The sequence below is a fragment of the Lynx rufus genome, unplaced genomic scaffold, assembly GCF_022079265.1.
Source record: "Lynx rufus isolate CCGP_SWC_20201006 ecotype Redwood Valley unplaced genomic scaffold, mLynRuf1.p SCAF_7, whole genome shotgun sequence".
In the NCBI taxonomy this organism is placed as follows: domain Eukaryota; kingdom Metazoa; phylum Chordata; class Mammalia; order Carnivora; family Felidae; genus Lynx; species Lynx rufus.
Window position 1 is genome coordinate 54676872 of NW_025814889.1, and position 17328 is coordinate 54694199.

The 17328-nt window shown below is 42.7% G+C and overlaps 1 pseudogene; it reads right to left on the reverse strand.

The window, feature by feature from the left end:
* Window positions 1-220: 220 nt before the first annotated feature.
* LOC124501490 (cationic amino acid transporter 3-like) lies at window positions 221-2488 on the reverse strand (annotated as a pseudogene).
* Between the last annotated feature and the right edge of the window lie 14840 nt (window positions 2489-17328).

The following is a 17328-nucleotide window of genomic DNA, read 5'->3' on the forward strand; positions in this document are numbered from 1 at the left end:
GCTCTGAGCTGTCAGCACAGACCTGATGTGGGGCTCAAACTCACGGACTGTGAGATTATGACCTGAATCAAAGTCGGATGCTTAACTGACTGAGCGACCCAGGCACCCCTAGTTTTTTTAATATTTTTTTAAAAGCCAATAAACAACTATAGACATAATTAACAAATATACAAGTAAGAAATAATAAAGAAGAAAGAGCAAAGCCACATCCTTCATTCCTCAATAAATACAGAGCTCTATTAGTGTTCCCCCACATCAGCATCCCATGGGAGACCTAACTTTCTATGTGCTCAAAAATACTCTCCACTATTATGCAAAGGGACCAGACTGCATTCAGGTGTTATTTAATCAAGCAGAATATGTACTGGCACTGCTGAGTTCAAGGTCTACAGTTTTGGCCCTAACTTAGGTGGGGTTAATAGACCAGGCTGTGCTGGATCCCATAGCTGAAGTAGATAGCAAACCCAATCAGCATCCAGACACCAAATCAGGCCCAGATGGCAGCTGTCATCTGCATCATAAGGTAAACATTCATGAAGATGCTCAGTAATGGGAGGAGAGGCAGAACAGGGACCTTAAAGTGAAGGGAACTGGAGCTCTGAGGCTGTCTCCAGATGACCCCAGTAAGCCCAGTGATGAGCACCAGGAGCAGCACAAACACTGAAATCCACACTGGGTCTCCAGAAAGCAGAATTGGTCACTGGGCCAGCACCAAGCCAAGAAGAATTAGCAGCAGAGCAAGCAGTGAGGAGCAAACACAGACAACCCAGCCAGAGAGTGGAGTGGGGGTGGGGCTGCCTGGAAAAAGTAGTCCTTGTAGAGTTAGCCTCTCTGCTGCCGGTCCATTCTCCTCCTGAACCATTGGTTCATTTCCTCCACTCTGCTGATATCGAAGGATGAGAACACAAAGAGCAACCAGGGAGTAAGCTAGCAGAGACTCAAGTGACCTGAGGTCCACAAGATCAGTGAGTTCCAAGAAGAATGCCATGTTTGCTGCAATAATACTAAATATCACAGAAGCCATGATGCGGGAGTATGAGCCAGTACACACTCTAGCAAGGACAGGGAACAGGAGGCCATCTTTTGCCATCATGTGTATCAACTGACGAATGGGGAACATAAAGCTCAAAAGGCTGGCAGAAAGACTACAGAAAAATCCAAAAGCTACAACATAGTACGCAGGTGCCCAGCCAATAAGGAAAAATGCCTCAGGCAAGGTGCTTCCACGTTGAAGCTGATAGTAAGGCACCATAAGCGTAAGTGCTGAGGAGACAGCAAAATATAGCACAAAGCAGATGAACAGTGAAATCATAATGCCCATGGGGATGGAACACTGGGAATTCTGCTCTTTCTTGACTGTTGTAAGAACGATGCTGAAACCTATAAATGCATAGAAACAGGTAGCTGTTCCATGGAGAATCCCCTCAAAGCCAAATGGCACAAATCCTCCAGAGCCCAGAGGGCCCAAGCTTGAGGTGTCATTGAGTCCAGCTTTTACATAGTCGTCTTCTTTGAGCTTCCAGTTTTGCAGGTCTCCCTCAATGAAGCCAGAGATGATGACAAAACCAAGAACCAAAAGTTTCACCAATGTAATCACTTTGGCAACCAGGAAAAATGTATGAAATGGCAGTCTGCAATTTGATGAGCAACAACATTAGGCCCACAACAATGAAGCCTAGATATTCTGCAAGTACTTGGGGAACATGAGGTGAGATGTTCTCATTAAGAGTCTGAGCGATCTCGCGGTCCGTGAGTTCGAGCCCCTCGTCGGGCTCTGGGCTGATGGCTCAGAGCCTGGAGCCTGTTTCCGATTCTGTGTCTCCCTCTCTCTCTGCCCCTCCCCCATTCATGCTCTGTCTCTCTCTGTCCCAAAAATAAATAAACGTTGAAAAAAAAAAAAAAGAGTCTGAGCAATCTGGTTCCCAAACAGGTTGGCAAAAACTAAGGTCCAGGCACAGGCCACAATGGCTGTATCAGCAACAAAGGAGAGGATGAGGTTCCAGCCACTGAGGAAAGCCCAGAGTTCACCTATAGTGACAAAGCTGTAGAGATATGCAGAGCCAGAATGGGGAACCTGGGTACGGGCACTAATCTCTGCATAGCACAGCCCAGCCAACACAGAAGATAGGCCAGCCACCAAAAAGCAGATCACAATGGATGGCCCTGCTTGACTGCTAGCCACCTCACCAGCCAGGACATACACACACCTATACCCACTGTGCGGCCCACACCGAGGGCAACTAAATCCAGAGTGCTCAGGTGGATGTTAACTTGAATCCCATGCTCTGTTGGCGTATTTTTGCATACAAGCTTTTGAAAAAATCTGCGAAGTATCTGATACAGCATTCTAGCTGGAATTGAAGAAGATTGTAGGATCAGACAGCTGTTATCAAGCCCATGTAGTCTGGGATCAGTCTGGGATCATGTTTGGTGAGGCTGAATTAAGCTAAGTCGAGTTGGGGCTGCCACAGTCCATTGGTCAGGCCTCAAAGATCCTGTTTTGTATTTCTTCTGGTGTCTGTCATCCCTGCATAATGCCTAAATAAACAACAAATTCATACTGAACAATTGTGTTCAACCAGGCAACAAAAGCTCAGAAGTCCAACATCACTTGTTGAGCACAAATACAGAAACTGACACAAAAGACATCATAGAAAAGTCAACCCTGCTTTCTCCCCTGAAAAACTGCAAAATACTTCCCAACATTTCCATTTTTACACACCATATGACATAATCTCACATGGGTTCAACTAACTCATGTAGCTTCATGTACTAATTAAGCTGTAAGACACAACAGGGTTTGAATTTATTGTGTAATCATTCACACCATGGATGTTTGTGTGGTACTTGAACATGAGTTATGACACATTAATTCACAGATGAGAGGGCCTCATTGCAGTTATAGAACCATATTTTAAATACCATCTGAATTTAAAATACAAATATTGGTCCCCCAATCTTAAAACCCTTAGCCCCCAAATCAGCTAGCCAATGTCACACGTCACTATGGCCCCCTTTCTCCTCATTCTGTATCATTCATTTAGCTGTACCGATGGCAAAGGATATACACTCCAACCCTTTTCTTTACCCACTTAGGCCCACATGGGGTGCTGTGAGAAGACATGAAGGGGGAGAAAGGGGCAGGGCCTTCATAAACACCAGTATGAAAGAGAGAAACATGCTGTCTGGTGATAAAACACTGGCGAAATGGATGAAGCAGCCAACCAAGGGTCCATTAAAGGGAGAAGAGACAGAAAGGCCATTTTGTGAATCCTGACATTCAATAAACCTCACCCAAAACAACCAAACAAAAATTCACCACATGTTTTATGTCCACAGTTAAGAGAGTATGAGGGGTAGAGAGAAAAGAAATAAGTCACCTAGCTCATAGCTCACAACCAAAACAATTCCCTCTGTCTCCTCCCTCTCTGGCTTCTAGGAGAGAAGGTGAGCTCATTTCTGCAGATGGTCTCCTCAGTGGCCTCACTGTGCTCTATAAACACCCTGCACCATCTGTGATGTCAGTTTTCAGCAGCCTTGGAATCTGCCCTGCTCTGTGAACTTGTGTTAAAACACTAATTGTAACTCCTTAGTAATTTTTCACAAGGAGTTATTTTTAACTCCCACAAACCATTGTCTGATTATACTAAATATATTTTCTTAATTAATGTACACCACATGTGGTTCTTCTTTTCGCCTCCTCCCCTGCTGCTATTCAAATGGCCCCTCCTCAAGGAGAATAAGTTTTGGATGAACAGTTCACAGCAATGCCCCAGAAAAGTAGTGGAAAACAGAGAACACAAAGTCATGCAGCCCTCACTTTCCCCTCTACTCAGGCTTTGATTTTGAGAGAATTTTTAGCAAATGTTGTCAGAGGTTTGTAAAGACAGAATAATCAAGTCAAAATTGAAAAATATTTTTTATACATTATCAGAAGGTACGCTTGGTATTGGTTGGACTTCCATCTACAAATCCATCTAGATTCCTTATTTGCCATTTACCAGTTCCAATGTTATGATGTACCAACAAACACATCTGACCAATAAGGAAGGTCAATTAACCCATGGAACTTTTTGCACTATGAATGTGATTGATGTGCCTTCACCCACCCCCAGGCTTCCAAACCTCCTGTGGTTCACCAATGCCCTTCCTTCATAGTCTTACCTGTTACTGATTCCTCCAACCTCATCTCCTGCCCAGTTCCTGCATTCAGCCATGAAATTCTACACTGACCCCATTCCCTTGCCTCTAATGCCCCCTTGTTTTCTTCCTATAGCTAACCCCCACTTCTCTTTCAGTTCTCAGCTCAGAATTTGCTTCCCTAGGAAGTCTCCCTTGACACTTATGCTGCCCTTACCCTTACCCTTACGAGTCTCCTAGCACCTGGCTTACCCCATGTGCCATTTATTCTAATATATCAACATTTTAGGTCAGCTGCCAGTCTCCTCCATTAGACTGTGAGTTAGGTGCACAAAAAATATTTGTTGAACAAATGTATAAACAGAGAAGAGAAATCTGAAAGAGCACATAATCAAATATTCTTATCTACTTGATTTTGAGTATGTACTTTGTAGCCAAGCAATCTTTATAAACCCAGCTAATGTAAATATATAAATGGTATCATCTTCCCTGTAGAAGGCAAGCAAAATGTAAAGTGTGGAAGAAAAACCAACTGTGATAAAACTTTGACCACAGATAATTCCTGGCAAGTATGATTCACACAGGGTGATAAAGAATTCTTTCCTTTTGAGGACACTTGTCTTGAAACTATCAGGTTGCCTTGGGTTATATGCAATGAACCACCCATGCCCAGTTAGAGAATCCCCACTTTTTTGAAGGCATCATACTCAGGCCTTAAAATCTAGGTAGGATGTCCTAAGGCAGAGGTCTGACTTCATGGGACACAGGGAGGTATAATGAAGACAACTGGGGGACACTTTGAAACTTCATAACCTCTCCTTCTGGAATTCTTTTCCAACTAGCAATGTACTTCCCATGACTGCTCTAAACCACACCAAATGACAAGAAATTATCATCAATTTCAAAGCAAAGATATTGTAAAGCTTCCTTCACAGGAAGGCAGCACAGTTTAGTAGTCAAGAGTAAGGCTCTGCAGGTAGATGGTTCAGGTTCAAGTCAAAACTCAACCTCATAGTTGGGTGACTGTGGACAAATTAGCTCACCTCTCAGTGTGTTAGTTTTCACAACAGTCAAATGGGAGTAAAAGTAAATACCTCATAGAGTTGTTGTCAGGATTTAGTGAAATGATGCCTGTAAAGTACTTTGCTCAGTAAATAGCATATAATATGTACTTAATATATTCTACCTAATACTTAATATTTAAATCTGATCCACAGTCCCCAAACTTTGAAAATTAGTCTTTATAAATGTCTAGCCTCAAAATCACCCACTAAAACTCAAGCCTGTTAGCTAGTCCTCATGAAACAATAAAAACAGTTTTATTCCATAATTCACTTTGAAACTCTAAGAACTCTAATTAGACACCCTCTTACATACTGGTGCTAAACCTAGGCTTATTGAGTTAGACCAGGCATCCAAATATCCAAGGCTCAAATATAATAATAATAATAATAATAATAATACATAATGAGGCAGATGCCTCATCTTATTTCTGGAAGAGTCAGTGCTGCGTACTACAGTGGTAAAGCGTTGAACATTATATGAGAGATTTTGGATATAAGCGCTGGCTCTTGTGCTTGACTACATAAACTAGGGTAATTTGCTTAATATCTCTAAGCCTCAGTTTCCTCATCCATAAGGAACCTTACTTTACTTCCCTTATTGGATCAGTATGATAATTCCACGAAAAGATACAAACTGTAATGTACTGCTCTTGGGAAATTAACTGGGTCCACCATCCTGAAGCACAATCTTAGTGGAATTAAGAATGCACACATAGCCAGCACTGTAGTTGTTGAGTGGATGGATGTATCTAAATACACATGTAGAGCATAGACTGGAAGATCATTTATTAAATACAGGAAAGTAAGTACCCTCCCCACCCCCCACTGTGAGGAGGGGAAATGAGAATAGAGATAGGAATGAAAGGGGAAAATAAAACACATTTTGTAAAGGGGTCTGACAGGAAACAATGGGGCTAATAGTTCATGACTGAGGGAGCTGTTGACTCCACTCTGCACTACAGGTTTAACAAAGAAATTGCATGAGAAAATGTGAGAGTACAGGGTTTAGGGCATGATAAATGGCAGGCAGTCAATAGATTTTAATTGAAGGGTAACTGGATCCTATAATCATCAGGACATGGAGAATACAGAGAAAGACTACCCGCTAGAAAGAGGGTGGAAAACAAGGGAAGATGGGACACCCCTCCCACCAGTTCCCTCTGAACCCATTTCCCTTTCCCAATTCCTCTTTCTCCTTCAGCTCCTTGTCTCTGAAGGCTTCTTACTGGGCACTAAGGATGCTTGTACCTCTTTACTCCCTCTGAGGAACCATATCCAGACAACCACCTCCCCACAAAGACATGACAGCGGTTCTTCACATTTGTTGAATCACAGAGCCCTCTGATGTTGGTCACCTCAAAATAATATTCTACACTCTTCTGAAGTCCATCCATGGGCCCTGAGCAGGAATCCCAGAGGACCATCTGAACGGCAGGTTTAGAGATGGCTAATGCTTTTGATCATTTCTTTTTCCCTCAACTTTGTTGTGCAAGGTCGTCCTTGTGTTCTTCCCACCTTTACTGAAGATGAGGGAAAGTGGGATAAAGACAAAGTATGATGATCCAGAGAAGCACCCCACAGGAAAAAAAAAAACATCTGGGAATTAAATAATCATGTCTATTTTACTTCAACAGATGCAGGCAGACAAACAAATGAACAACCGAACTTATAGAAGACAAAACAAACCCATGGATTGGGAATCCTGAGAGAGCCTACCACAAACCCAACTTATTACAACACAGAGAAACATTACCCTCAAACTCCATGTTTAGAAATGCCCTTTCCCTGTGCAATAATCCGCAATTAGTCCAACAGTTTATATTCAGTCCAGACTCTCTGACCCAATTGTCAGAGTCCTGCTGTAATTCTCCCCCTACCCTCAGGCTCATCACCTCCTTACATCCTGACTTAATCTTCGTGGGATGAGACTTGGTACTGGGAAAGTTGCCTGTCCTGCCATGGAGGCCATCCTCACTCTTTTCTGTCCATATTGACCCTCCAGCTCTTCTCAACCCTATTCTACAGCCTTCCTCTGCATCTGCAAAGCCTTGCCTAAGCCATCTTGACTGATGCCCATCTCCAACTTTCCTCCTCTTCCCACCAGTACTTACAGCCCATCCTGATGCACAGCTGAAACTGATTTTCCCTTTCTGTCTGATGGTGCCTTGTGTGAGTCACTGAAATTCCTTACAGTCTAAAAGCTAAAAGCTTCTCCTAAAAGCTTCTAGGAGGCAGGGCCAGGATCCATATCCCTTCTCCTTCTGGATGCCACAGTCTCATCTCCAACTCTCACTACCCAGGAAAAATATCTGCTCATAAGTGTGCCAAACGACTATAAGAGACATTTAGGACAGAGGAAATGAATATATAGATGTATTTATTTACTACTATACCTTAAAATTCCAGGAAGTAGGACTTTTCTTTTTCAAAGAAAGAAAGGTCCAAACCAAGGTGTAGACAGGACACTAGAACATGCACCATCATCTATTTCAAGAGAATTTCCTGAGGAAATTTCCCAATGAGGGACCTGGGTCTGTGAATCTAAGTTCAATTAGGAAGCATTCTCTCCCAAAGGAGGTGCTTAGCAAAAGGAGATGCTGAAAGAAATGCAGAGAAGATCCAGGGAAAAGGAAGTCAGCTTTTATGGATTCTGTAATGCCCTCAGCTCCCCTTTCTTTCCTTACTCCTGCCCATATTACTCTCAGTCTCTGAGCTCCTTCTAAACTCCAAAACAAAAGTTCTATCCCAAATAACTAAGAAGAAGAATTTCTGTCAATTCCAACAGTACACTACTTAAGTTGCAAGGGTGTCTTCCTTTCTCAACCAGCACCACTCACTCCCCTTTGTCCTGGGGGGTCATTGTGTTCACTCCTCTGTCTCTAAGAAGGGTATTGCCTTCACTCTGGACGTTTCCTTTTCAAAAAATTTTTCCAGGTAAGCAAATTATACTGGTTCTCAGGGTTGGGTGTTAAATCTTCTGCCAATCAGGAAGTTGGCCTTGTGGCTCCTCCTGAATACCTTCAAAGAGAGTTTGGATACCAGTTGCTTTGCTAGAAGTTTGAAAAAGACTTGAGAGTAGTGCACTGAGGCTGTTAAATAATTAAATCAAGTTCTAAAAAGTTCAGAGAAATGGACATTAAATGCAACATCTCCAGAGTTTATATCAATCCCTTTGTATCCAAGTACAACTCCTTCCTGATCCCAAAGTATATAAATTCTCTCAGCCTCCTTAAAAGTTTTCCAGACAATAAAATCTCCAGCCAACTGAGCCAGTGGCTCCCAAACAAACCAGTATAAGCCTTTTTGGATAGCTGAGCTTCCCCAGAGTTACAAAGTCCTAAATCAAGCAGCCCTGCATCTCTGGTAGAGGGCAGTCAGGAATGCAAGAGTAGAAGCTTTGTGTTCAGGGCAAGAGCTTTAAATAATAATGTGTGGTGCATGTGCACAACCAATACTTCCAAAGCAGAAACAGTTCAGAATATATATGAAAAGCTAAACAGAATAAAATCCACCATGAACACTGGGGCTGAGTCTCATATCCCAGGGTAAAAGACTCTTGGTTAACAAAACCAATGAAAACCATTGGTTAACAAAACCAATGAAAAATGGAATCTTCCCATTTTCTCTCTCTCTTTGTACTTTATCTAGAAGTCTGTGTCCAATCATAGTCTTTCATTTATTTATTCAAATATAGTGGTCCCCAATTATTTAGCACTGCAAATAAAGCAAAGAAAAACACAAACATCCCTCCACTCAAGTTTGTTACATTCCTTCAGTAGGAAGCAAACAATAAATAAGTCATACAGAGAAAGATGGATACCATATGTTTCCACTCTTATGTGGATCCTGAGAAACTTAACAGAAGACCATAGAAAGAGGGAGGAAAAAAAAAAGATAGAGAGGGAGGAGGCCAAACCATAAGAGACTCTTAAAAACTGAGAATAAACTGAGGGTTGATAGGGGGTGGGAGGGAGGGGAAAGTGGGTGATGGGCATTGAGGAGGGCACCTGTTGGGATGAGCACTGGTGTTGTATGGAAACCAATTTGACAAGAAATTTCATATTAAAAATAAATAAATAAATAAATAAATAAATAAATAAATAAATAAATAAATATTATAAATATAAATATATATTGTGTAAGATTTTCAATCAATGCAGCAGAGGAAAGAAAAGCAAGAAAAGGTTAGGATGTTCTCTAGTGGGTTTTATTATTTTAAAATGGGTGACCCAAGACAGCCTCACCTTCACACTGTTGTGTAACTGTCACCACCATCCATCTCCAGAACTTGTTCATCTTCCTCAGCTGAAACTCTGCCCCCATAAGCAGTAACTCTCAGTTCTTCCCTCCCTGCAGCCCCTGGCACCCAGCATTCTACATTCTGTCTCTATAAATTTGACTATACTATGTGCCTTGTAAAAGTGGTATCATACAATATTATCCTTTTGTCACTGGCCTATTTCACTGAGCATAAAGTCTTCAAGGTTATAGCCCATGTTATAGCATATGTCAGAATGTCCTTCTTTTTTAAGGCTGAATTGTGTTCCATTGCCTGTATATTCCACATCTTATTTATTCATCCATCCACTGATGGGCATGTGGGCTCTTTCACCTTTTAGCTGTTGTGAGTAACAATGTCTTTTTGAGTCCCTGCTTTTAATTCCTTGGAATATATGCCAAGAATTTGGGTTGCTGGATCATACAGTAACTGTATACATAATTGAGAAATCATCATATTGTTTTCCACAGCAGCTACACCATTTTACATTCCCACAGGCAATGTATAAGTGTCCCACTTTCTCTACATATTCACCAAAACTGTGAGCCTCTGTTTTTGTTTTGTTTTGTTTTTAATAGCAGCCATCCTAATGGGTGTGAAGTGGTACTTGGCTACTTTTGAGGAATAACAAGCCCTGTGGTGCCAGGACAGAGTGAGTGAGAGGAAAGCAGTCAGGGATAAGGACAAAGAGAAAGCAGGAAGCCAGATCCTTCATGGAAGATCTGAGTCACTGTGAGGAATTCGACTGTTACTCTAGGTGTGATGGAAACCCTAGGAAAACGTGAGTTTCACATGTTGCCTACTGATTTTCATGTTCTGTGAACTACATATTGGATTCTCAACGTAAGGAAAGGACTTCTCCAGGATTTGAACAAAGGCATGGAGACAGTTCGCAGAGCTGTCAACAGATCTGCAGTTTCTGATAACACAATGAGGCCTGAACTATCTGCATTCTTGCATCTCCCACCCTCTCTAGACACCAAAGCAGAGATGCCATACGGCCACCCATGGGAAAGTAACATGATGGACTGCTTTCACTGAAGCTGTTCACTTATGTATTATCTCTAGACAGGACTCCATCACTTAAAAATCAAACAAAAATCATTTTAGTACAATTCACTATTGTAGGTTATTCCCACCATTATCATGGATAATCAAGAGCTGACATGGAGATAAAGAGGGCTTTTTCTGCAACCTGGTGAAATTAAGAACCCCAAAGACAGGCGTAGAGAGACTCTCAGAAAGGGGGCAGGAACCATGTAAATTAGGTACTCACAAGCCTTGCAGAATTAAATAGATGAATCCAGTCCCAAACCCCAGATGCCTCAGGAAGGACTGTCAAAAAATGTCTGAAATGATCAGAGCTGGAAAGAGAGAAAGGGCCCCAAAGGGAAGCCTGAAATCACATTTATGAGAGGCATAGAGTACTTTCATAACCTCACTTCCTCTGGGCAAAAAGGATGAAAGCTTTTACATCAAGATGAGAAGTCCAAGGAGTTATTCAATTTCTCAACAATAAACAATCTGAAGAGAATGACTGCCCAACCATTTATAAATGTTAAAAAATACACACTTGTATGTGTGGGAAGCAGGGGAGATAGAGGGTAGAGAAGGAGAAAACATTTTTGCTTCCTTCCCACAACATCTTTGGAGTCACTACTTCATGCACATACCACTCTAGTATCATTGCACCATTATTTGGGTAAACAAGCAGATAGCCAGAGCTTCTCTAGAAGCTGTATAGACACCACATAATCTAGTATCATTCCAGGATGGTTGTGAACAAGGCAAATTTCTTAGTCCCTCTGGGATAACTGCAGAGAAGATAGAGTTAAATGCAATGCTCCTCATTCGTGATTTGACACATTTACAGGTTTAGTTTCAGTCATAATCCAGTTTTGGAAACTCTTAACATTTCTATCACACCTATCAAGATGATGAGCTTGATGAATCAGAAAAGCCTGAGCTTCTGCTTCTAGAGGTCTTCAAAAACTAGATAGGCTACCAGGGAGAATCAAAGTGAGATTTCCCAAACAGAAATCAGAAAGAGAGCTGGGAAAAGTGAGAAAATGATGTGATACACTGATGTCAACAGTGAAAATAAATGTGTTCTCTACTTACTTTTATGATTATCTACTCCATTTTCTCAACCCTGAATCCTATAAACACAGAACACCTAATAAAAGTCCTCAGGAATCTCACTGTGGTTTTGATTTTTATTTCCCTGATGATGAGTGATGTTGAGCACCTTACACCATTCATCCTGTCAGGATGGCTACAATCAACCACACAAGAAACAGTATGTGTTGGCAAGACTGCAGAGAAAAGGGAACCCTCTTGCCCTCTTGCACTATTGGTGGGAATGCTAACTGGTGCAGCCACTTTGGAGAACACTATGGAGGTTCCTCAGAAAACTGAAAAAAGAAGTGCCCTATGATCTAGAAGTTTCACTATTAGGTATTAACCCAAAGGATATGAAAATACATATTCAAAGGGGTACATGTCTCCCTATGTATATAGCAGCATTATCAACAATAGCTTATCTATGGAGAGAACCCAAATGTCCACTGACTGTTGAATGAGTAATGAAGATATTGTGTGTGTGTGTGTGTGTGTGTGTGTGTGTGTGTGTGTGTAATGGAATATTACTCAGCCATCAAAAAGAATGACATCTTGCTATTTGTAATGAAGTGGATGGAGCTAGAATGTATTATGCTAAGTGAAATAAGTCAGAGAAAGACAAATACCATATTATTTCACTCATATGTGGAATATAAGAAAAAACAGATGAACATATGGGGTGGAAGAGGAGAGAGGAAAACATCACAAGAGACTCTTAATGATAGAGAACAAACTGAGGGTTGATGGAGGGAGGTAGTTGGGAGATGGGCTAGATGGGTGATGGGTATTAAGGAGGGCACTTGCTGTGATGAGCACTGGGTGTTATATGTAAGGGAAAAATCACTGAATTCTACTCCTGAAACCAATATTGTACTGTATGTTAACTAAATAAGATTATTTGAATATAAAAATAATACAAAAAATCCTGAGGAATAAACAGTAGAAGGAAACACATCTGCCTATCCACCTTATTTTCCAAACTAAAGCTGTAATGTACTTACAATGAACACTTTGTCTTTGTTTACAATGAGCACTAATCTACACTCATTTTTTTCCAAGAAGTCTTATAAACAGCTTTTTTTTTTTTCAACCAAATCCTTCCTTTCCTTGTAAGCACAGAATCTAAAAAACCATCCAGTGGTCCTATATATCACTCTACTCTGTATCCACTTTTAGATTAGCAGTTTTGTGTGGTCAGAGCCCATGGTTTATTCTACCATGTACACACTAAGTAATATGCTACACACAAGGGGGTTCAGAAAGGCCGGCTATCTCTCTGGTTATCTTCATTCATATCTTTAAATGCAACCTTCTGTCCTTCCATGTAAGTACTTTGATGTCTCTTTCTGTCTGTATTCTCTCACCAGACTTGGCTTGGTTCCTGTCATTGCCCTAGGTAGCTGCTCACATACTCACCATTTCCCTTGGAAAGTCAATTTTGTTTTGTTTTGTTTTGTTTTGTTTTGTTGTAGGAAAGACACCAGACCATCTGAGTCATATGAAAGATGTATAATGCCTCAAAGTCCTGAGTTTTTATCCAAATATCGATCAATATGACTTCTGAACAAATATCCGTCTACCTTACCCCAGCTCTGGCAACATAATCTACAACAACTAGCCTCTATAACCACTTATTAAGGGAAACTCTTTATCCCTCTTCCCTAGTTCTTTCTGGTCTCCAGTTGGCCTTGTGGTTTGTATAATACAAGAAAAAAAAAAAGGACAAGCATAAAGCAAAAGAATGTACCATAAAAATCACTTTTATAAATTTGGAATATACTTTGTGATGGAAACTGGTTTTTCCAGATGATTTTTCTTTAAGGTTAAAATGTAACTGCCTTCTGGAAGCACATAACATGTATCAAATTATGACCGAGAGACATTGCAAAAGAACTGCTGGAAGGCAAGAGAAAGACAACTAGAAATAAACATTTGCCACATATAATCAATAAAACAGATGTCATGCATGGATAAGTGCTGTCTGGGCTTCTGGTGTTGGGGTACATCCCACAGTGTACACGGTAGTTGGGAGGGGAGAAGGGTGGAGAACATTTTAAGACTGCAGAGGCCTTTAAAATTAAAGAGTTTCAAATATGCTTGAGATAACAACAAACTGCCTGTTGGAGACCCAGTGTCTTAAAGACCACTAGGCAGCCACACCCCAGGGGAACTTGGTAATCTCTTCCTCCTACAGCCTGACCTGAGCTATAATCAATCCCCACCACAACTGTTGTAAATTAGATAAGAGAGGCAGGGAGATACCTTCAGCAGCTGTAAAAAATAGATATCTAATTCCTTAAGCAAGGAGGAAGAAGACGCTCAAATTCTCTCTGATGGTGGATAGACCACCTTATGAAACTGGCCCTGCTATTCGGCAGAGTTCACAGCAATTTCCTCCCTAAGAAGATATGACAGACACTTTCAGACTCTGCAGTGAGAAAGTGTGGCAACACATGAAGGCGGCAGCTGAGCCAGGTGGAAGATTCTTCATTCATTCAAAAAACATGTCTAAGCACACTATGCGCTGGGCCCTGTGAGAAAGACAAAGATGAATAAAGCAAGCTCTGCACGAGGTCAGAAAGGAAAGGCCAGGGAGGAGGGCAAAGCAAAGAAAGAGGTGGGAAGGACTAAGGAGGAGTAGGGCCAGGGAATAACCCAGAAATCCTACCTGCTCTTCCCAAAATTGCAAGGCCTTTGGCCTGCACCCGCCAGTCCAAAGTCTAGCTCTGGAGCCATGAAATACCCTCTGCTCAAACTGCCCAGAGCTTTGACAGCTAGCGGCACTCCAAGCCCAGTTTCTTCCACTCTGATTCTGTCTCAGTTTTCTTGCCAATTCTATAAACACAAGAAATCACTCACCCATGGCCTTTTTCTTCCTCAGAGGATAACACCTGAGAAGAAAGCTTAAGCAAAACCAGGGAAAGAAAAGGAGCTTGGCCAAGCAGAGTCAGGACTTGGAGTGGGAGCTCAGGGGGCCCTCGGGGAGGCGGGCCCTCAGGGGGGCGGGGCCCTCCAAAGGTAGGTGAGAGGAATGGTGGAACAGGGTAAAGGATGTGCATTAGTTGGAATCCTGGAGGCCCTGCATGGGTGAGGAGGTGGACTGAGGACTTAAATGGGACGTTATTTGACTCTTTGTTGCCAGAAAGTTGTGAAATTAGAGTAAGCTTTCCAGGGTCCTGGGTATGGAGGAAGTTCTGCTTGGCAGGAGGAGAGTGTGGGGAGCCAGATGGAGCCCCACCTGTGGTGCTTTGGGGCAAGTCCCAGATCCAGCTAAAGAGCCCACTCAGCAGTCCTTTAAACAAGGATAGAAACATCCCCCACCCCAGCAACTCTGAGTCTCAGAATCTCCTACTGGATTCCTCTACCACCATCCATCCCCATCTCCTCACCTATGTTTCCCATCACTCTGGAACTAAAACTACAAGGGAACTGGCTTAAGCTTCACCACAAGGAATTTTCTGAGACAATCATTCAGAGTTCATAGTGCATTGTAACTGAATATGCATTGAGCATTGTGCTGGAGTAAATAAAGCCACAGACTCCCTGCCTAAACAGCTTCCTGCTCTAATCATTCAAATAGTAGGTCTTCCAAGATCCTGAAACAGTGACAAAAGGAAGGTGCCTCTTCAACGTTTATTTATTTTTGGGACAGAGAGAGACAGAGCATGAATGGGGGAGGGGCAGAGAGAGAGGGAGACACAGAATCGGAAACAGGCTCCAGGCTCTGAGCCATCAGCCCAGAGCCTGACGCGGGGCTCGAACTCACGGACCGCAAGATCGTGACCTGGCTGAAGTCGGACGCTTAACCGACTGCGCCACCCAGGCGCCCCAGGAAGGTGCCTCTTCCTTCCCAGAACATTAATCTTCAAACAGAGGCAAGACTTTTCAGAGATAGAGAACATGGGGCCTACTTAGAGACCCAGAACTGAATGGAGGATTATCAAGAAGCATTTGATCTAAAGGAAAAAGGGCACCACTGCCTCTACTTAATAATACTGAGATTCCTCTAAACTCTAAATTAGTTGCCATAATGATGTGATGGAGATAGAAGGAGGGGAGAAAAGGGTAGTGGCAGGATTCTCTAGGGACAGAGTCTATACTAACTATACTAAAGCAGATAATTGAAACTGGAGCAGAAAGAATTTCTCCAGATTTCGGGAAGAACCTCCAACTGAAGAAAACCTACAAATCACATTGACCCTGCACTAACACATCTCTAGTAGGCATGAACCAAGGGAACTAATTCAGTACTTCTTTTGTAGATGGTGCTATGCTGGGTAGTGGGTGAGAGGCCAGCCAATACTAAGGAGCCAAAACTCCTAGAGGCAAAGGAGGCAGGCAGGAATTGGAAGAATTCCTGGGGATAAGCATCTGTGTGTTTGGTTGGTGTCTGTTCCAACAATTCTAGACTGTCTTCCCCTGCCTCAAGCTGGGATTTTCCTAAAGCTGTATCTCCTTGAGGGCAAGAAGGGCTTGCATCTGGTCCCAAGATTCAATTCCTTTCCTTTCTTGCTGTGCTATTCACTGCCTCATGTGTAGAGAGTGGGAGGCTGGCGAAATACCTGGGCCTCCAGATAATCAACAAGTAAGTATAAGAACTATCTCAGGTTTGCAGGGAATGCAGAGGATGCAGAATTGGGGCCCTAGGTCTCTCCTGAAGGAGGGGTACAGAATGAGGGGCCTGGCAGTTGGAGCCCATCCAAGTGATTTCACATGAAATATCAGAACCATGAGAGGTGGGAGGAGAGAAGGGAGAGGAGTGAGGGGTGTGAGCCAGAGACAGGATAAGAGACTAACAGACAGACATGAGAGAGGCAAGGAAGATGGAAGGGAGGGCAAGAGAGGGGACAGGGATGGGGAAACTGCAAAAGAAGGCAGATAGGAGGAGATGTAGGTGAAGAAACTGAAAGGCACACAGGGTAAAACTCACAAAGATATGACGGGAAGAGAGACCCTCAGAGACTGAGGGATGGAAGAAGGAAGGGAGAGAGCCAGAAGGAAGAGCTGAAGGCAGACTCAGTCCCAGAAAAATCTCAGACAAAAAAAAAATATTTGGAGTCAGAAATACAGAGAGATAGACAGATCTGCTTGACAGAGATAAAGGTGAAGGAGGCAAAGTAGGAAGGAAGAAGACAGGGCTGCATTGAAGATGGGGGAGTAAGACAAAGAGAAAGAAGGAGGCAGGTGTGGAGCAGGAGGAGGGAACCAGACCAGGGAGGGGGACATATATTTGCTTTATGACCCTCTTCCATCTCACCTGGTCCCTGCTGAGTCTGGTCCCCTCTCAGGTGCTGCTGGGGGTGGATGTGCCCAGAAAGCTGACAGGATGAAGCTGCTGCCATCACTGCCCAGGCTCCCTCCCAGTGCCAACCTGGGGATACCAGAGACTCTGACATGTATATGCCTCCCCTTCCGTCTCCCCCAAAATGCTGCAATCAAAAGACCCCTGAATCTCAGCCCTAAATTTTGCAGTTAAGGAAGCCTGGCAGAACCAGTGCAAGGGGGATTGGGGGTCAAGGAGAAAGAGAAACAGAGCCAGGCAGGAAGTCAGGCTGACAAGCTCTGGAGAAAGTGCTGGGGACAGACTGGTTAGGGATCATATGGAGAATAGGGAAGAGAGGGTAAGGACTGGGCCTGTGTCTGCATTGAGAGCTAAATAAGCACGATGCAAGGTATAAGCAAAATAACCTACTAGTGACTGTCCATTAATTTGGGGCAACAATG